The sequence below is a fragment of the Panthera leo genome, chromosome C2 (genome assembly GCF_018350215.1).
Source record: "Panthera leo isolate Ple1 chromosome C2, P.leo_Ple1_pat1.1, whole genome shotgun sequence".
In the NCBI taxonomy this organism is placed as follows: Eukaryota; Metazoa; Chordata; class Mammalia; order Carnivora; family Felidae; genus Panthera; species Panthera leo.
This window is the reverse complement of record NC_056687.1, coordinates 125,854,358-125,875,666: the sequence shown is the minus strand read 5'-3', so window position 1 is coordinate 125,875,666 and position 21,309 is coordinate 125,854,358. Positions and strand designations below refer to the sequence as shown.

General features: G+C 37.3%; 1 protein-coding gene and 1 pseudogene across 5 annotated transcripts in view; one reads left to right on the top strand and one right to left on the bottom strand.

The window, feature by feature from the left end:
- NCK1 (NCK adaptor protein 1) overlaps window positions 1-21,309 on the top strand; it is an 89,233-nt gene that overhangs the window by 40,621 nt on the left and 27,303 nt on the right. Inside the window, exon 1 of one of the 5 annotated variants that reach the window (XM_042903594.1) lies at window positions 15,081-15,104. The exons of the other annotated variants lie outside the window; for them this stretch is intronic. The gene's annotated coding sequence lies outside the window, so the exon portion shown is untranslated. Of the gene's footprint in view, window positions 1-15,080; window positions 15,105-21,309 lie in introns of those variants that run through there. 5 annotated transcript variants of the gene reach the window in all.
- On the bottom strand, window positions 5,408-5,863 carry LOC122198792 (annotated as a pseudogene).

The following is a 21,309-nucleotide window of genomic DNA, read 5'->3' as shown; positions in this document are numbered from 1 at the left end:
TACATGGGTTTTTGACTGCGAAAGGGTCCCAACCCTTGCATTGTTCAAGGGTCAACTCTACTTACTGTCTTATCTCCTCCAATGTTTCTTTTTTTTTTATTATTTTTTAAAATGTTTTTATTTATATTTGAGAGAGAGAAGACAGAGCATGAGTGGGGGAAGGGCGCAGAGAGAGTGGGAGGCATATAATCCGAAGCAAGCTCCAGGCTCTGAGCTGTCAGAGCCTGATATGATCCATGAGATCGTAACCTGAGCCAAAGTCAGACACTTAACCAACTGAGCCACCGAGGTGCCCTGCATCCTCCAAAGTTTCTAATGAGAAATCTATTGGTGATCTTATTGAGGATCCCTTTTATGTGATCATTCACTTCTTCTGTTGCTTTCAAGATTCTCTCTTTTAATATTTTCATTTATAGTATATCTCAGTATAGATTTCTTGCGTTTATCCTACTTGGAGTTTGTTGAGCTTCTTGGATGTTTAAATTCATGTCTGTTACCGAATTTGGGACATTTTCAGCCATTATTTCTTGGTTTTTTTTGTTTTTTTTTTTTTTTTTTAATTTTTTTAATGTTTATTTCTGAGACAGAGAGAGACAGAGCATGAGTGGGGAAGGGGCAGAGAGAGAGGGAGACACAGAATCCGAAGCAGGCTCTAGGCTCCTAGCTGTCAGCACAGAGCCTGACGCGGGGCTTGAACTCACAAACCATGAGATCATGACCTGAGCCGAAGTCGGTCGCTCAACCGACTGAGCCACCCAGGCGCCCCAGCCATTATTTCTTCAAATAATCTCTTTTCCCCTTAGTGTCCCTCTTTGCCTTTTGGCACTCTCACAATGCATCTGTTGGTTCTTTTCCTGGTGTCCCACAGATCCTTTATTCTCTCATTGGTGTGTGTGTGTGTGTGTGTGTGTGTTCGTGTGTGTGTTCCTCAGGCTTGCTAATTTCAATTGCCCTGTCTCCGTGCTCACTGATACTTTCTTTCACCTGTTCAAATCTGTATTTAAATCCCTTTGGTGAACTTTTCCTTTTTGTAATTGTACTTTCCAGCTGGAGAATTTCTTAGGTTTTCTATTTCTTTGGATACTATTATTTTGTTCACACATCATTTTCTTTACTTTCTTTAGTTAGTTAAGCATCTTTAAGATACTTGTTTAAAGTCTTTGTTTGGTGAGTTTGTCAGCTGGTCTTTCTCCAGGATGGTTACTATTGGTTTTTCCCTTTGAATTGATCATACTTGCATGTTTCTTTGTATCCCTTCTGATACATTGGTTGTTGAAAACTGAATGTGTGAATTTAATAATGTGGTAAGTCTGAAAATCAGATCATCTCTTCCCCAGGGTTTCCTGGGTTTTTGTTTTTATTGTCATAAACTGTCTCTGTGCCAGGAACCACTTTGAAGTATAAACTTAAGCTTTCCTCAGGTCTTCACTGAGCTTGTGCCTTTTTCTGGATATATGTGGTGACTTTCTTAATACCCCTATTACTAGTTATTTAGTGTCTGGCTCCTGAAAGGAGAAGGTTAAAAAAGACTCCAGCCCTGTGGATTAGATTTTCTTCAGCCTGAGGGAAAAGGGCTTACATAATTGGCGCGCGCGCGTGTGTGTGTGTGTGTGCGCGCGCGCGCGTGTGTGTGTGCGCGCGCGCACGCATATGCCTCTGTCAGCACCTCAGTGATCAGAAGCATTGTTCAACTGTCAGAACACAGATCCCTGATATATGGATGACAGGATCCTTATTGCTCATTTTGACTCTTGAAAGCTGCTCTTGGAACTAATGTACAGCTACGTGGCATGGGCCTGGGGAGTGGAAGATGCTACTACTAGCCATTGCTGAGCTAACTGAAATTAACCAAAGTTCATAGTCCAAGACTTCCTCTGGAAGTTTCAAGCCTTGGGGTAGTCTCCAAAATTGTAAAATAGTTCAATTAGACAGATTCTGCTAGTACAATTGTTGTCTAGGTGGAGAGACCAAATTTGGAGGGCTTCTTATGCCACCGTCTTCCCAGAATCTTCTCATAGCTTTACAAAAGGGAGTTTCATTATAGTTTCAGAGTTCTTAGTCTTTTTTCCCTTGTTTTTCAGATTATACCTCAAAATAAACACATATGAGACCTTTTACTTAGTTTTTAAGTCTAGATAGCAGATACATAAAAGAAGGAATTCTTGTTTTCTGATACTTTTTTTTCCTAAGAAGAAAACCAAATGCTTCCAACTGGAAGCGGATAAGACTGGAAAGCAAGAGACACCTTAAGGAGGCAAATGCCTTCATTACTACTAAGGTGATGGTAGTGAGAATGGAGATAACATGGAATCATTTGAGTCCTATGAAGGAGGTAAAAAGGACAACAATTGAGATGCAGGGATTGACTGAATAGGGTTTCATTAATCCAGATAACTAGATTGATAGTGTTACTGTTTACTGAATTATAGAGCACAGAAGCAGAAACTTTGTAGGGATAAATGTGAGGTGTCTACGGAGTAGATAAGTACTGTACTTTAGGAAGCATTTTCACACCTAGTAATTTTTTTTTAATGTTTATTTATTTATCTTGAGAAAGCATGCCTGCAAGCGAGCACAAGCTGGTGAGGAGCGGGGAAAGAGGGAGAGAATCCCAAGCAGGCCCTGTGCTACCAGCACAGAGCCCAGCTTGGGGCTCGATCTTAACGACCATGAGATCATGACCTGAGCAGAAATCAAGAGACAGATGCTCAACTGACTGAGCCACCCAGGCTCCACCACCCCTAGGAATTTTAAGTGATAGTGTACTGGTTCTCTGTAACTCTCTGGTAGGTCCTATTGCATGCATAAGCCAAAAGATAAAGATATAAGCCAATTTTAATAGTAAGGCTTAAGTGGTAAAGCCCTGAAAATATTTTTGAATACAAATTACATAAGCACATGGAGAACATGAGGGAGAATTAGAATTAAGTATAGCAGTTAATGTGAAAATACTCATATTATGATTAATTGCATGTTAAATATGTCCTGAATTTCACGTTACATACATGTTTTAGTATATGTTAGGAGAATATGGTTCCTAAATGTGATGGTATAATCTAAACCTTATTTGTACTATATAGCATGGGGAAATGATAGTTTCACTGTCCCCTGTGCTGTGTGTATTCTTTTGGAAATATGTACAACTTTGGAAACATGACTTGGAATGACACTTAAAAGAGATTTGGTAATTAAGAGTATATTAAAGAGTAAAGACTAGAATACCAAGGGGCTAAGATGATGAAAACATTAGAAAACACAATACAGATCTGGTTTTATTTAGTCCAGATAATTTAAGGAGAAATTTAGTTAATAGTTTTGATATGATCATAGTTTTGATATAACTCAGGAGACTTTTTGATACAATCTGATTCAGTTCTCTTATTTTACCAATAAGAAAATGGAGTTTCAAGGAAGTTAATGTGACATTCCTTGACTCATAATTAATGGCAAGGCAGTTTAATGGCAACTCTTGTTTGTTAAGTATGTTTTATTTCTAGGAGCAGTAGAGCAGAGCTGAGACTAGAGCAAGGCAAGCACGTTGCCTAGGGTACAAAGTTGAAGGAGGCAGTCACTTTCAGGTGCAGATCCTGGACTTGGAAGATCCTTATTTATCAAACTAGTATTTGAATAGTCCTAGGACACAACTCCCAGCCCTGCAGATTAGGGATAGCCTGAGGAAGCTAGATGGCTCACTGATGGTGGAAGAGAATTAACCCTCAAGACCTAGGCCTTTGTATGTGGTAATCTAACAGTTTGCAAGTACCTGTGGAGTATTACTTCACTTAATGTGAGAGTGGTGTGGGGTTTTCTGTTCTCAGGCCTGGATTGGTTCCTATACTCCTTTTTTCTTTGAAACAGATCTCAGAGGCTGTAGTTTCTTTTTTTCTTTTAATAATTTTTAAAAAATGTTTATTCATTTTTGGGGCGCCTGGGTGGCTCGGTTGAGCATCCGACTTCGGCTCAGGTCGTGATCTTATGGCTCATGGGTTCAAGCCCCGTGTCAGGCTCTGTGCTGACAGCTCAGAGCCTGGAGCCTGCAGCCTACTTCAAATTCTGTGTCTCCCTCTCTCTGTCCCATCCCTGCTTGTGCTCTCTCTCTCTCAAAAATAAATAAACATTTAAAAGAATTTTTTTTAAATGTTTATTTTTGAGAGAGCTAGAGAGTGCAAGTGGGAAGAACAGGGTGGGGGAGAGTGGGGACAGAGGATCTGGAGTAGGTTCTGCGCAGACAGCAGCAAGCCTGACATGGGCCCAAACTCCTGAACTGCAAGATCATGACCTGAGCTGAAGTAGATACCCAACCAACATGTGCGCCACCCCCCCCCCCCCCCTTAAAGCTGTTTTCACCCAAAACCTCTTGGGGATTCTGTCAACTTGGCTGGTGAGTTCTAGAAAATCTAGAAAATCTAAACCTCTCATTCCTTTTCTTTTACAGCCCACATAGCCAAATATGGAATCAATTTAGAGATAATAGTGACAAAGATGTAAGAGATTAACCTAAATCTACTTTTATTATCATGACCTTTGTTCTCTAGTTTCTGACTGCCATTTTGTTTTTGAGGGTGCAGTCACCTAGTGGAGCTCCATTCCCCTTAGGTAAAGGACAGGTTTGTTTATGAGGGTCTTTCTCCCCAGCTCTTAGGGGTTAGAGACAGTCTAGACTGAATGAAATCCCTACTTCGGTGTCTCAGGAAGATTATTTGTTTTTCGCAGAACCTCCACAGTTGATGGCACAAGTGAGTAGAAAAATCGTTCTCCAAATATTAGTGGCTCCCTTTTTGGCATTAACTTATGGGAAGAGAATAAAACCAGAATGCCCAGCTTTTGTCTTAGAACTAGTGGGTATAAAGTTGTTATGCTGCTTCTCTGGATCTGTCTTTTTTATACTGGTACCTAGCTTGCCTCCTTAGGACCATTATACTTTTTGTTCTTAAGGCCTTTGGAGTTAAAGGCAGACCATTTGTTTTTATATTATACTTTAAAATTGGTAGAATCTGGAAACTAGAAGTGAAGACAGGTGGTTTTACTGGCTTAGTCAAAGGTGTATCTAAATGTATATAAATATTCGCAGTATATTAGACCCAGTTTACAAATGCAATTGGCATAGTTTGTGATGCTCATGTAAGCAGAATAAGTTTAATGTAAGTCAGCATTACAGATGAAGTAGTATTAGCAAGAAATAGAACTTTTTCCACTAGCTTGTAAGCTCTTTCAGGACAGACTTATCTTTGTAAGCTGGATAGCTCATACTGTGTCTTGCACATAGTAGAGCCTTGGAAAGATAAATAATACACAGGTGAAAGCTTGGTTAAATCAGGGGTTTGGTTCATAAGATCCACATCGTTTTCAGTGTTAGTTTTTTTTTCTAGTTAGACAATGATTTTATTGCGTGAGTACATAGTCAAATTTATGCAACCAGGGCAGAGGCTGTGGGTGACTCGTATTTCCAATTGCGGGGAGAGGACTCCTTTGGTCTTATAATATCAAGCCAACTAGTGAAGACAGCTCTCGATCAGAATCAGTGGGAATTTAACATCCTTTTCTGTTCCTCTCAAGATTCTTTTGAACAGCTTTCTTAATCAAATGGTTGAGATCCTCAGGAACATCAGGAGCAAGTCCTTTGGACTTCAGAATTCTCAAAATTTTATTGCTTGTCACAAAATGTACTTGTGCAACAGGATTACACTGATTTATGAGGGAGTCAGGACCTTCTTGGCCAGTTTGTAGATCTGTTCCTTCACGTCGGCAGACATCAACTTCAGCCAGGTGGGGACGCTGTGGCGATAAGGCAGAGCCAACTGGGACAGGCCCTTTCTGGGAGCATGCATGCGAGCTATGAGGCAACAATCAGGCAATGAAAGAGTCCAGTGTTAGCCTTCATTAAACCTGGTCCAGAGTGTTTACACATAACACACAGAGTTGTTAAATTTGGGAATGTCTGTACTTGCTATTAGGGTTTTCTTAATGTCCATTTAGTTTATTTTATCCTTGCTTTTGCATTTTTCTTACTTCTGAAGTCTTTCTTACAGAGTGTGCTTTTTTTCCTTTAAATTTGACACTCTTGGGATGCCGGTCTGGCTCATTTGAAAGCATGCTCTTGATCTTGGGGCTGTGAGTCATGCCCCTCGCTGGGTGTAGAGATTATGTAAACAAACTTCAAAAAACCAAATTTGATACTCTATTTTTTTCTTTCAGTTCAGGTGCTCGTTATCGTATATTGGCCCTATTTGTTTGTTTTAACAGAAAAGTAATTTTGGTTTATGAAGTGAAATATCCAGGGATAGATTCTGGGTTGAGGAATAATTAGAATTGGAGGCTCAAAAAATAGAATCTAATCTCTGTGCACCTCTCAGCTTCATTGTCGGGTTCTGTATAGTGACATTTACTCTGTTTTCAGGTTTAAGTCTGTTGGGAAAAGAGAGAGTGCTTTCCCAGTAACCTCTGTAGACATCCTAAGAAACTTTCTGAATGAACAACTTGTTTTAAGCCCATTCTTCACTAGTCACAGGAAATAAGGGGATTTAATATTCTGATTAGCTGTGCTTGATTGCATATACTACCCCTGGGTTGGAACTCCACCTAAAGAATGTCAATATAGAATTGGTGGATGGGGGCAGGGATGGAGAGGATAGGGTCTGAGAAGGAAGCTGAAACACTACTATGAAAAGAAGAGAAAATGGATGCTCATACAGCTTGAATGTCAGCTAGCTAGCTATTCACCATTTTGGTTGACTTAAGTTTGATTTTTAACGGATCAGTGAGGTTTTCTAATTTTTTCTTAATTATCAAAGTAATATATGAACATAGATGAAAATGTCAGACAGTGCTGGGGCACCTGGGTGGCTCAGTCGGTTAAGCGTCCGACTTCAGCTCAGGTCATGATCTCTCATTCATGGGTTTGAGTCCCATGTCGGTCTGTGTGCCGGCAGCTCAGAGACTAGATAGAGCCTGCTTTGGATTCTGTGTCTCCCTCTCTCTGCCCCTCCCCCACCTTGCACTTGTGTGTGTGTGTCTCTCTCTCTCTCTCTCTCTCTCTCTCTCTGTGTCTCTCTCTCAAATAAGTAAACATTGGGTGCCTGGGTGGCTCAGTCGGTTAAGTGTCCGACTTCAGCTCAGGTCATGATCTCACAGTTCGTGAGTTCGAGCCCCCCATCGGGTTCTGTGCTGATAGCCAAGAGCCTGGAGCCTGCTTCGGATTCTGTGTCCCCCTCTCTCTCTGCACCACCCCTGTTTGCACTGTCTCTCACAGTCTTTCAAAAATGAATAAACATTAAAAAAATTTTTTAAATGAATAAATATAAAAAAAATTTAAATGTCAAATAGTGCTAAAAGGCCTAATAACAAAAATAGCAGACCTTTGCTCTCCTTTTTCTACCCCCTTGCCTCAAGAAGTAATCACTTAAAAATTTTTTGTGCTCTTTTAGAAGCAACAGTGTAAAAAGTTGAAAGTGTTGACTTCTTGAGACCAGCAGGAGGAAAAAGGAGGAGGAGAACAAAGGACTGTTAACTTTTGTTAGAGGCCATATAGTACTATTTGACATTTTAAACTATATTCATGTATTACTTTGATAAATAAAAAACATGTAATTGTTTTATCTCCTGATGGATTAATTTTAGACACCTACTGATTGTTAAGGTTAATGAGGTTATTTATTTATTTATTTAGCAATCTCTGTACCCAGCTAGGGCTCGAAATCACAATTTTGAGATCATGAGTCCCATGCTGTACCTACTGAGCCAGCCAGGTGCCCCATTTATTTTCTTAACCTTTCTTAGCCTTATTGTCTTAGTTAAAATTGTATATTCATATTCGGGATTTTCATTATGACTATATAAAACACATACATATTGTTTATAGCTGACCCATCTACTATGATTAAATTTTACTTCTTGTGTAATTTTTTTAATTATAAGAAATTTATATGGTTTACATTTAAAATTTTCTTTGTTGTCTTTGAACTTATAGCTAAGCCTTCCCATATTCCAACAGTTCTATAAATAGCCTAATCTGTCAGATAATTTTACCAGTTTTTTTTCTTTTTTTGGAATCCTCCAGTTTGGACTGTTTATTCTAGATCTGCTTCTGATCTTAATTTACTTTTGCTAGCATTTTGGAAATTCCTTTTGCCTTTATTCATTGGTTTTCCTGCTTCCTAGATTCTGTGTCTTCTTTTTTCTTGCTTTACTCCTTTGTTTTGCTGGAACATATTGTCTGGTTGTTTCCTAAGTCAGTGTAAATTGGAATTAAATTTTATGAGAATGGTTGTCTGAAAATGACTGTTATTCTTACACTTAATTTTACTTGGTAGTTTGGCTGTATAGGGGAGTTATGATTTAAAGTGTATAGAATTTCAGTTTTGCAAGATCAAAATTGTTCTTGAGATGGGTAGTGGTGATAATTGTGCAACATGATGAACATACTTAATGCCACTGAACTGGACACTTAAAAATGGTTCACATGATAAATTTTATGTGTATTGTATCAGTTAGCTAGGGCTGCCCTTCAGAGTATCACATATTGGTGGCTTAACAGAAGTTTATTGTCTCAAAATTCTGGATGCTAGAGTCTAAGATCAAGTTGTCATCAGGATTGGTTTCTTCTGAGGGCCTCTCTCTGGCTTGTAGATGGTTGTCTTCTCTGTGTCTTCATATGGTCTTTGCATAGTGTGTGTCCTAATCAGCTCTTCTTAAAAAAAATTTTTTTTTTACATTTATTCATTTTTGGGAGACAGAGACAGAGCACACGTGGGGGAGGAGCAGAGAGAGTGAGAGGGAGACACAGAGGCTCCGAGCTGTCAGCACAGAGCCCGACGTGGGGCTGGAACTCACAAACCTTGAGATCATGACCTAAGCCAGACTCGGACGAACCATGAGACCATGACCTAAGCCAGAGTCAGATGCCCAACCGACTGAGCCACCCAGGTGCCCTGGTAATCAGCTCTTCTTATAATGACACCAGTCCTACTGGATTAGGAGCTACCCTAATGACCTCGTTTTACCTTAATTACCTCTTTAAAGACCTTATCTCCAAATACAGTCACATTCTGAGGTACTAGAGGATAGGATTTCAGCATCTGAATTTTGGAGGGGAAAAAATTCAGCCCATCATATGTATCACAGTTTAAAAAATGCATATTAAAAACATGAGTATAGTTGATTATCAACCCATTTAGGTTTAATTGCCATGTAGTACAATAAGGATTAGATCAGTTAATGTGTTTACATTTGTTGTATTAATTATGCCAGTAAATTCTTCATTATGTTACTTTTTTCATAATTGGTGATTTATACCATAATTACTTATCATTTAGTAATATTAGCAAGATTATTCCTTTCACTTTAGTGGTAATGTGTAATGGTTTCTTATTTAGATTATATAAAATGTAATATTCTTCAGAGTGTAAAATGGTGATATGTTCTTAAGGTGATCTTGATACAGCTTATAATTCAGAGTAATAAGTAAAATTTTGTGATAGCTGACAAAATAATCATATAGGGAGTAGTAAAGCATTAATTAAATAAGTTGTTGAAAAATAGAATTACAGTTGATTTTTTTGAGAACATGTTTTGCTTGGTATACCTTTCTTTACTCTCAGGCCTTATTAGCTCAGTGTCCTGTTAGTCTGTAAAAACTACTTAGTAAATATTTGTTGAATTAATTTTGGTATGCACAGAACTAGTGCCTGTGGTTTTTTTTTTTTTTTTTTTTTTTTTTTTGCTTCTATTGGGGATATGTTCAAAGTGATATTTCCAAAACTAAATAGAATAAGGTGGCATTTTATTTGACCTGTTTAAAAAGAAAAAGTCCTGATTTTTTTTTTTTTTTTTTTTTAAGAGCCTTTATTTCGGACTAGCCTATAATCTTTTATTTTCCCCATGATGGGATTCTTACCTGTGTTGTTTCATTGTAAGAGTGTTTAACAATCAAAATTACTTGACAAGATAGTAGGGCTTAAAACATTGAATAGAATAAAATCATTTTATGAATTGCTTTGTCTTTTTGCATTACTTACAGCATATTGAAGTTAGGTATTTGGGGATTTTTTTTTTCCCCCTTCATTGTTTACTGAAAGATCTGTAACCCAACCAAACTTCCGGAGTTAGTCACTTGGGTATTGTCACTCTGCTGATTTTTATCAGAAACAGGAAATTGTCAAGTTATGTGTTAAACTATAAGAGAGTCTAAAATTGCATTTGTATTAGCATGAGAGATTTCTTTTTAGAATTTTTTTCTATCACTTGCTAATTCCATACTTCTCCTCAGAATGTAACAATTGCCTTGCCAAAAATGGTCATATTTATCATGGCCTATATACATAGCAAACTGTACCCTTCCTCATAGTTTACATATCACACACAATATGATTGGTAACATGATTTGACAGACTTAGTGTCATTAAGATATAAATATACCCAATAAATGTATAAAAGTAGGTTGGGGAAGAATATATTTTTAGGTGTTTGGCCTGATGTTATTATTACTATATTTAGATTAGCAATTCTCTAGAGGTTCCTAACATACCTTTTAAAGAGTCTACAAGACCAGACTATTTTCATTATACAGAGATGTTAATTTCCATTTTTACTCTGGAGATTCCAGAGGCTGTATGAATGCAATGATATTTTATAATAAAATGTCAACATTTGAAGATCTGCAAAACTTAGTGAATGTATATTGCATGATGATACAGAATCATATGTGAATATAAACAAGTCCATTTAAAGTATCAGACTGAGCAGTGAATATTTTCTGCCAAATATTTTAGTTTACATTCAGGAAGATTCACACTTTTTAGAGTGTGGTTGAGATTTGACACAGTTACATAATCACTGCCACAATCTAAATACAGAACAGTTTTTCACCCCCTCATGCTTTTTTTTGTTAATATATTTAAAAATTTTTTTAACATTTATTTTTGAGAGACAGAGACAGAGACCGAACAGGGGAGGGGCAGAGAAAGAGGGAGATGCAGAATCTGAAGCAGGCTCCAGGCTCTGAATTGTCAGCACAAAGCCCAGTGCGGGGCCTGAACCCAGGAACCGTGAGATCATGACCTGAGTTGAAGTCAGAAGCTTAACCGACTGAGCCACCCAGGCCCCACCCCCTCACGCTTTGTAGTCCAGGATGTCATACATAGCCTTTTGAGTCTGTTTCAAGGACATTGTATATGGTTAATCTATGTTTAACTTTATAAGAAGCTGCCAAACTGTTACCCTTTAGGTGGCTATACTGTTTTGCATCCCCACAAGCGCAATGTGAGTTCCCATTGCTCTGCATCCTTATTGACACCTGGTACTGTTGTGTTTCCTTTCCTCCCCTCCCCTCCCCTCCCCTCCCCTCCCCTAAGGGGAGGTGGCCTTAATGATCTCTGAATCACCTTTTGGGTCCTTCTTCCTTTGTCTTGAAGAGTATCTCACATTTGCAGTGGCATATCTGTATGTCGCATCCTATTAAATCTAAGAACACTGACAGTCTTTTTTCATCTTTGTCTCCTTCCAGTTCATATTGGCTATTTCCTGCTGGGGTGGCTGATTGAATCCCATGTTCACACCTTTACAAATCTCTATCAAAGAATCTCTTGCCACACTCGTAGTGTTCTGTTCTGAAAGTGTTTTCTCTCTCTCGCTCGTTCTCTTCTTTTTTTTCTTTTTGGCAGTACAGCAGACTGAGAATTTCTACCTTTTAAATTAACTTCCCTTTTGATTAACAATTATATCTTTAAGATATTTTTCTTCTCATGTTTTACTGTAAGCACTCAAGTGAAACCAAGCCACAATTTCAACACTTTGCATAGAAATGGCCTCAGTCAGATAGCCAGTTTCATCCTCACAAGTTCTACCCTTCCACAAAACACTAGGATGTGAATACAGTTCAGCCAAGCGCCTTACCATCTTCTAACAAAGGTCACCTTTCCTCCAGTTTCCAATAACATTTACCTTATTTCTGTCTGAGATGTTACAGATTGGCCTTTACTGTTGTTAAAAAAACAAATTCGACTGGGTAAATGTAAAGATCTTACTGACTTTATTTGATGATTCATGAATTGGGCAGCATCTCATCTAGCAGATAGAAAGGAACTCCAAAGAGCTGTACAAAATTAAAGCCTTTTATTGGTAGAGAAAGGCAGGAAAAGGACGTTTCTAGCAAAGAGGCCACCTTCCTGTGGAGAATGGAAGGGGTCTTTTGGGTGGATTACCTCACTGGTGCTGACCGGGTAATTTCAGATCGACTGGTTAAAGGTTACATTTCTGGGAGAGACTGAAACTGCAATTATGCTAGGTATTGAGTCTTAGTTTTCTGACAAGGGGCTTAGTATGAGGGACTCCATTTTCGGTCTATTGTCTCCCTCTTTTTTTTTTTTTTTTTTTTTTTTAAATTTTTTTTTTTTAATGTTTATTCTTTTTTTGAGAGACAGAGAGAGAGAGAGCATGAGCTGGGAAGGGGCAGAGGGAGGGAGACACAGAATCCGAAGCAGGCTCCAGGCTCTGAGCTGTCAGCACAGAGCTCGACGCGGGGCTTGAACTCATGAACTGTGAGATCATAACCTGAGCTGAAGTCAGATGCTCAACCAACTGAGCCACCGTTGAGCCAGGTGCCCCCGTTGTCTCTTTCTTAACATTGTATTTCAGTCAACATTCTGTTCATGACCACTTAGGGATTCTCTTAAAAGGATTGAGGCTTTCCCTACATGTCTCCCACTTCTGAGCCTTCAGAAGAATTTACCCTTAATGGTCTGTTCTTGGCAATGTAGAATTTTTCTAGCCTGTACTTCCAGATTCTGTCCATTATCCAGTTTGAAAGCCACTCCCACATCTTTAAGTATTTGTTACAGCTGTACCCTCAATTCTTGGTACCAGTTTCTGTATCATTATGTTTGGGCTGATGATAAAATACGGTAGGCCGGGTGGCTTATAAACAGCAGAAACTTACTGCTTGCAGGTCTGGAAGCTGGAAGTCTGAGATCAGGGTGCCAGCATGGTCAGGTGAGTCCCTCCTCCATGTTGCAAGCTTCTTGTATCCTCACATGGTAGAAGGGGTTAGAGAGTTGTATTGGATTTCTTTTACAAAAGTACTAATCCCATTCGTGAGAGCTCTATCCTTAGGGCCTAATCACCTCCCAAAGGCCCTGCTTCATAGTAACTATCACCTTATGGAGGTTAAGATTTCAACATTAATTTTGGGGAGACACAAACCTTCAGACCATAGCAACAGTATTTCATTATGTTTTTAGTTTTAGGTTTCTTTCATTTATGTTTCATTACATTGGTAATTTGTCTTTTTGGTCATTCTTGCTAGAGAGTTATCAATTTTCTTGATGTTTTCAGAGAACATCTTTTGGTTTCAATGGTTTTTCTCTAGTTTCTATTTCAGTCTCACTGATTTCTGGTCTTTATTATGTCCTTTTGTTTCCTCTGGGTTTAACATGCTCTTTTTCTAGTTTTTTAAGGCAGAAACTTCCATTATTGATTTGGGACTTGTTTTCTAACATTTTATTAATGACAATACTATAAATTTCTTTGTAAGTACTTTATTAGCTGCATCTAAAAAATTTTTATATGTTGTGTTTTCAGTTTTATTTAGTTCAAAATATTTACTAATTTCCTTTGAGTTTTCCTCTTTGATAACATGAATTGTTTAGAAGTGTAGTGTTTAATTTCCAAATACTTAGAGATTTTCCAGTTATCTTTCTGTCACTGGTTTCTAGTTTAATTCTGTCATGGTCATAGAATGTATGCTGTACAATATCAATTCTTTTTACAATCATTAAGGTTTATTTTAGTGTCCAGAATATGATCTGTCTTGGTGAATATTCCATGTGCCCTTGAAAAGATGTTTATGTTGCTGTTAAGTATAGTGTTATGTAAGTCAGTTAGATTCTCTTTGTTGATGATGTTGTTTAAATCTTGGGTTTTTTTTTTTTTTTTTTTTTTTGCTGCTTTTATACATGTTCCGTGAATTACTGAGAGTAGTTGTAGTTTCCAAGAATAGTGGATTTGTTTACTTCTTTCAGTTTTAATAATTTTTGCTTTGTGTATTTTGCAACTCTGTTAAGTACATATACATATAAAATTGTTGTGTCATTTTGGTGAATTGACCTTTTTCTCATTATCTCTTGTTTCTGTACCCAGTAATTTTTCTTGTTCAGAAATCTACTTTGTCAGATATTTATATAGCAGCTTTACCTTTCTTTTGATTCCTGTTTGCATGATCTTTTACTTTTATGCTATCATATTTAAAATGGGGTTCTAATAGTCTTTTATTAATTGAATCTAACTACCTCTCTGTCTTTTAATTAGTGTAAGACCATTTAGTGTAATTATTGATATATTTGTGTTTAATTATTTGTTTACTGTGGAGGTTTTTCTTCTTTTGGATTATTTGAATACTTTCTTAGTATCCATTTTATTGTATCTTTTGGTTTTTGGTTATATCTTTGTCCAATTTTTTTAGTGATTGCCCTAAAGATTATAATATTCTATGTATACTTGACTTTTCATATTATATCTAGAATTTATATTTTACCACTTCAAATAGAACATAAGACCTTACTGGGTGATGGGTATTGAGGAGGGCACCTTTTGGGATGAGCACTGGGTGTTGTATGGAAACCAATTTGACAATAAATTTCATATATTGAAAAAAAAATAAAAATAAAAAGCAAAATGTTCCCTGGAAAAAAAAAAAAAAGAACGTAAGACCTTACAACCAAATAGGTCCCGTTGCCCTTCCCACTTTATATAATAATTATCATATGAATTATACATATGAACCCCCATGATGGTATTATAATATTCCTTCTCAAGAGCTATGCATGTTTTAAAGCATTTAGAAGATAAAAAATAATCTTACTATATTCACCCACGTATTTACTTAAAAAAATTTTTTTTAATGTTTATTTTTAACAGAGAGAGAGAGAGAGAGAGAGAGAGAGAGAGACAGAGCATGAGTGGGGGAGGGACAGAGAGAGAGAGGGAGACACAGAATCTGAAACAAGCTCCAGGCTCCAAGCTGTCAGCACAGAGCCCACTGTGGGACTTGAACTCACGGACAGCGAGATCATGATCTGAGCCAAAGAGGATGCTCAACTGCCTGAGCCACCCAGGTGCTCCTACTATTTTTTTTTTAAGTTTATTTATTTATTTTGATAGAGCACATGTGAGCAGGGGAGGGGCAGAAAGAGAATCCCACACAGGCTCTGCATTGTCAGCACAGAGCCTGACACAGGGCTGGATCCCATGAACTGTGAGCTCATGCCCTGAGCCAAAATTAATTAAGAGTTAGTGCCCAAGCCAACTTCAGGTGCCCCACAAAAGGCCTCTAATTGAGAAACAGCCTCTTCTCCAGTGAAACATTTAGTTTGGTAAATGTAGTTTGTGAATTTACTCCCTGTTTTCACATTATATTCATTTTATATGATTTGAACTAAGCTTGGCTAAAAGAGATCAAGAGAGAAATGGCTGTTAAAATAGTGCAAATGTTTCTACCCATTCTACTCTTAGTTTATGCCTCAGGGTAGACATGAGATAGGAAGCATTACTTTGCTTTTTCAGTTGGCCTCAAATAGCTATCCCTCTTGTAGTGTAAACGTGTAAATATCACAATGTTTTGTCATATTTAAAGATAACATCGTTTTTCCTACTGTCTGGATTCTAAATTCAAATTAACTCTTACCTAACTGAAGAAATGATCTTCAGAGAAAATTTAACTTATTAGTGGTTTTTTTTGTTTGTTTTTGTCTATTTTCTTTTTTTGTTTTTGTTTTATTTTGCTTTATGTTATAATTATTTAGGTGTTAGTTGTGGTTCTACTATAAAGCAAATTTACTTCATACCCTTATTTCTCTTACATTGCTTTTTCTGTCATACTTTTCCCAATTTTCCTCACCCCTACTTTGTATTTTGGCTGCCAGTTCCTATTAGGTAGTTTTCCATTAGTTTTATCTTTTATAGTACATTAAAAAATAAATAAATAAAGTAGGAGTGCCTGGGTGGCTCAGTTGGTTGAGCCTCCGACTTTGGTTCAGGTCATAATCTCACGGCTTGAGAGTTTGAGCCCCACATCAGGCTTGCTGCTGTCAGCACAGAGCCTGTTTTGGATCCTCTGTCTCCATCTCTCTCTCTGCCCCTCCCCCGCTTGCACTCTCTCCTTTAAAAATAAATAAAACATGAAAAAATAAAGTAATATGTATTCAAACCACACAGATCTGTGGCGTACGGACTAAGTTTTACCCACCTTACCACTCACTGACTGAGGCTATCACTTTTACAGCTTGCAATATATCCTCCCAGAACTTTTGTTTTTTGTTTATTTTTGAGAGAGAGAGAGAGGAAGAGAGAGAGAGCACACAGGCTCATGAGCAGGGGAGGGGCAGAGAGACGGGACGGAGGATCTGGAACAGGCTCTAAACTGACAGCAGAGAGCCCGATGTAGGGCTCAAATTTACAAACGGCGAGATCATGACCTGAGCCAAAGTGCTCAACTGACTAAGGGCATCCAGGCCTCCCCCTCCCAGAACTTTTTAATGCCTATACAAACATCTGTAATTGGAATTTTTTTCAAAGTAGAATTATAATCCTCTTGTTTTGGAATTTGCATTTTTACTTAATATTTATTGGCCATTTTACCATACCAGTACTTTATAGACACTCTTGGTGTGCATTTCTTTTTTTTTTTTTTTAAGGTTTTATTTTATTTTATTTTATTATTTTTTTAATTTTTAAAAATGTTTTTATATATTTTTGAGAGAGCATGAGTGGGGGAGGGGCAGAGAGAGAGAGAGACAGAATCTGAAGCAGGCTCCAGACTCAAACCTGTCAGCACCACCCCACGCGGGGCTCGAACTCAAGGACTGTGAGATCATGACCTGAGCCGAAGTCAGATACCCAACCAACTGAGCCAGCCAGGCTCCCCTAAAGATTTTATCCTTAAGCAATCTCTACACATAACATGAGGCTCAAATTTACAATCCCAGGATCCAGAGTTGCATGCTTTTCTGACTGAGCCAGCCAGGTGCCCCTTGGTGTACATTTCATTCCTTCTTTTTCATAGCAGTGAAACAGCAAACATTCTACATAACTTTAAATACTTGCATTGTTTTTTCCTGTAGTATGTAGGTTGCTGATTCAAAGAAATGTGCATTTAAAATTTTGACAATTATTGTGAAGTTTTTCTTGAAAACTTTTGTACCTAAAATGTAATAACCAAGTTAAAAAGACACATGACTGGAAAGAGTTATGTCAAAGACAAAGGGCAGATATTCCTACTATATCCAGTTGGTGTTCTAACCACACAGAAGCATATATTCTGTCTTTCCTGTTAGGGTCTGTATATTAGCGTAATCATAAATGTTCTTAGTAAAACATTCACAGTTTCCTAAAGCAGGTTGAGCTAGCAAATCATCATTTTGGAGATAGTAGATCTGGGCAGTGATCATCAATGGCTGATAAAACCATTAGGTAAAGGTTTGATGGGGAGCTTGATGATAGGTGAATCAGTTTGATACTATGAATCCACCATTCATTTTAAACATCAACCAGATATAGGGTGCCTCCAGTTTTATGCCAATAAGTACACATGAGTATCTCTGAAGTATTCCTGCAAAAACAATAATAGAACCTGGGGTGGGTCAGGGGAGTAAAGCCTCTAGATAAAATTACCAATTTATAGGAGATAGGGAAGATAAAGGAACACCATGAGGATGCACCTCAGTCAAATCCACAATGTGGGAAGTGCTCTAGAACAAATGAAGCCAGGTTCTTCAACAAATAAATGGCATGGAAATAGTGGGGAAAGAGAACTGTGTCATATAGATTAAGGAGATTTAAAACATTAACCAAAGTGCAGTATACAGATTTAGTTTAGATCCTGGTTCAAACCAACTATAAATTTTTTTTTTTTATTTAAATACACTTAGCAAAACTGAGTGAAATGAAAGAATCATTGGAGGTGCTTTTAACGGCACAAGTTTTAAAAAAATATGTTGATAGCTGAATTTCAATATAGTTTATTGTATTTGCAATCTTCTGTATTTTTATGCATTTAAAACCTTATTCTGAGTAGGAGTAATAGGTTTTACTAGACTTAACTTTCTTTTTGCTATGGGGTGAAGGCCCATGGCAGAAAAGGTAAAAGCCCCTTGATTAGTTGCTAATTTTTATGGGGTATGTGTTATCTCTTAGTACTTATAGGTGAGATCATAGGATTTCCACACTCCCACCAAAAATTGGGGGGATAAATAAACCACAAAGGCAGAATATTGATAATTGAAGTTGGGTGATAGGTGGGGGGTTCGTTATACTATTCCTTACTATGTATGTGTTGAAAATGTCCATAATTAAAAGATACAACCTTTATATCAATTTTTAGTTACAATTCCAGTAAGTAGTAGAAGGCATATTTTGTACATTCTGGGAGCTTTGAATAAACTTGGGCTATTTTCTGTTACTCTGATAGGTAAAGACTAATGCCTCAATTTTAGTTTTCATTTCTTTATGTAAGGACATTCAAGTGGATCTTTTACAGTACTTTTTGACTCCTTTCTTTTCCATAATTGCTTTTTTGTTCTTTGCCAATTAAAAAAAAATGTTTATTTTTGAGAGAGAGAGACAGAGTGGTGGAGGAGCAGGGGCAGAGAGAGAGAGGGAAACACAGAATCCAAAGTAGGCTTCAGGCTTCAGGCTCTGTGCTGACAGCTCAGAGCCTGACGCGGGGCTCGAACTCACAAACTGTGAGATCATGACCTGAGCTGAAGTCAGATGCTTAACCAACTGAGCCACCCAGGTGCCCCTGTTCTTTGCCAGTTTTTAAACTTAGTTTCTTAACTTTGTTTTTTGATGTTGGTGGGAGGTAGAATAAAGGCTCCTCAAAGATGTACACATTCTAATGTCCAGAACCTGCGAATATGTCACCTTATATAGTTAAAGAGACTTTGCATATGTTAAGGATTTTGAGATGGGGAGATTATTTTGGATTACCTTTATGGGGCCACTGTAAATTATAAAGGTGTTTATGAGAGGGAGGCAGAAAGGTTAAAGTGAGCAGAATAGATGTGAGGATCACACTAAAGACCAGAGTGGTGCAGTCATGAGCCAAGGAATGCAGGCAGCTTCTAGAAGCTGGAAATGGCAAGGAGTAGATTTTCCCCTGCAGCCACCAGAAAGAACACAACTCTGCTGACACTTTGATTTTAGCTCATAAGACCCATTTCATACTTCTGACCTTCAGAGCTGTAAGGTAATTTAAGTCACTAAGTTTATGATAATCTGTTACAGCAGCAGTAGGTACTGTCCTTTGCTGTAAAAAAGTTTAAATTTCATTTTGTAGTTTCTAATACTGGAATCATGGTAATAAAAGACTTCCTTACATCAGGAGTGTGAAAATATTATTTCTATATTTTTTGTTTTGCTTTTTTATCTCTAATCAATGTATTTTATTTTTAACTTTTAATTTTGAGATAATTATAGATCCATATGCAGTCATAAGAAATCTTACAACTTACTGAGAGATCCAGTGTCTCCTTTACTTAGTTTCTCCCAATGGTGACATCTGGCAGAAGTATAGTACAGTATAACATTCAATATATGAATATTTATATAGTCAAGATACACATTTTCATCACAAGAATCCCTGATGTTGCTCTTTTAAAACCACCCCCACTTCCCTCCCAATTCCCATTCCCTTCTTAACCCTAGGCAGTCATTAATCTCTTCACCATTGCTATAGATTTGTCATTTCAAGAATATCCTATAAATGGAGTTACACAGTGTGTAACTTTGGGATTGGTGTTTTTTGGGTTTTGGTTTTTGTTAATTTGGGTTTTTTTTTGGTCACTCAGCATAATTCCCTGGAGTTACATTCAGGTTATTGCATATATCAGTTATTTTTTTCCCCTTTTTATTGCTGAATTATATTCCATGGTATGGAATGTACCACAGTTTATTTAACCATTCTCTTGTTGAAGGACAAGAGTGGTTTACCATTTGGGGCTATTACAAATAAAGTTGTTTTGTATTTAGGTAAAAGTTTTTGTGTGAATGTAAGACTTCATTTCTTTGGGATAAATGCCCTGGAGTACAGTTGCTTGGTTGTGTGGTAGTTGCATGTTTTGTTTTACAAGAAGCTGCCAAGCTGTTTTTCAGAGCATCTGTATCATTTAACATATTCTCATCAGCAGTGTATGAGTGATTCAGTTTCAACATATCTTTATCAACATTTGGTATTGTTACTGTTTTAATTTAGCCATTCTGGTAGGTGTGTGTGACATTTCAATGTGGTTTTAATTTGCATTTTCTTAAGAGCTAATGATGATGAACATCTTTTTATGTCCTTATTTGCCATCTATATATCTTCTTCAGTGAATGTCTCTTCATGTCTTTTGTTCATTTTCTACTTCTGTTTTTCTATTGTTGAGTTTTTCCTTCTATGGATCTTGCTTGTGGTGTCAAGTCTAAGAACTCTTTGCCTAGCTCTGTATCCTGATATATTTTTCTTAAAATTTCATAGTTTTACATCTAAGGTTGTCATTCATTTTGAGTTAGTGTTTGTATAAGATGTGAGATTAGGTGTTGTACTTTTTTGCTAGGGGTTGGGTGGTGGCTATTAATGTCCTTTTGCTTTAGCAACATTTGTTGAGAAAACTCCCCTATATCCCAGCCAGTGAATTAATTTTTATACCTGATCAAAATCCAGTTGGGCATATTTGTTGTGGGTCTGTTTCTGGACTCTCTTTTCCATTGTTATACGTGTCTATTTCTTTGCTGATATTATACAACTTGACTATTATATCTATATAATAAGTTTCCCCAAATCATTTTATATTGACTTCAAGAAATGTTTTAGCTTATTCTAGTTATTTTGCCCTTCCATCCAAATTATAGAATAATACTGTGTATATAAGCAAAAAAATTTTGCTGGGACTTTGATAAGAATTATGTAAACCTGTGTATCAATTTGGGAAAAATTAGTGTCCTTACTCTGTGTCTTCCATTTCAAAAACACTTTTAGATTTTCTTTAATTTCTTTCATCTGCATTTTATAGTTTTCAACATATAGTCTCCTTCATGTTTTATTAGCTTTGTACCACTTTCATTTTTTTCCCATTTTTAGTAATTATAAATGGTATCACATTTAAAAAAAATTTTTTTTTAACGTTTATTTATTTTTGAGACAGAGCATGAATGGGGCAGGGTCAGAGAGAGAGGGGGAGACAGAATCTGAAGCAGGCTTCAGGCTCTGAGCTGTCAGCACAGAGCCCAACACGGGGCTCAAACTCCCAGACCGTGAGATCATGACCTGAGCCAAAGTCTGAA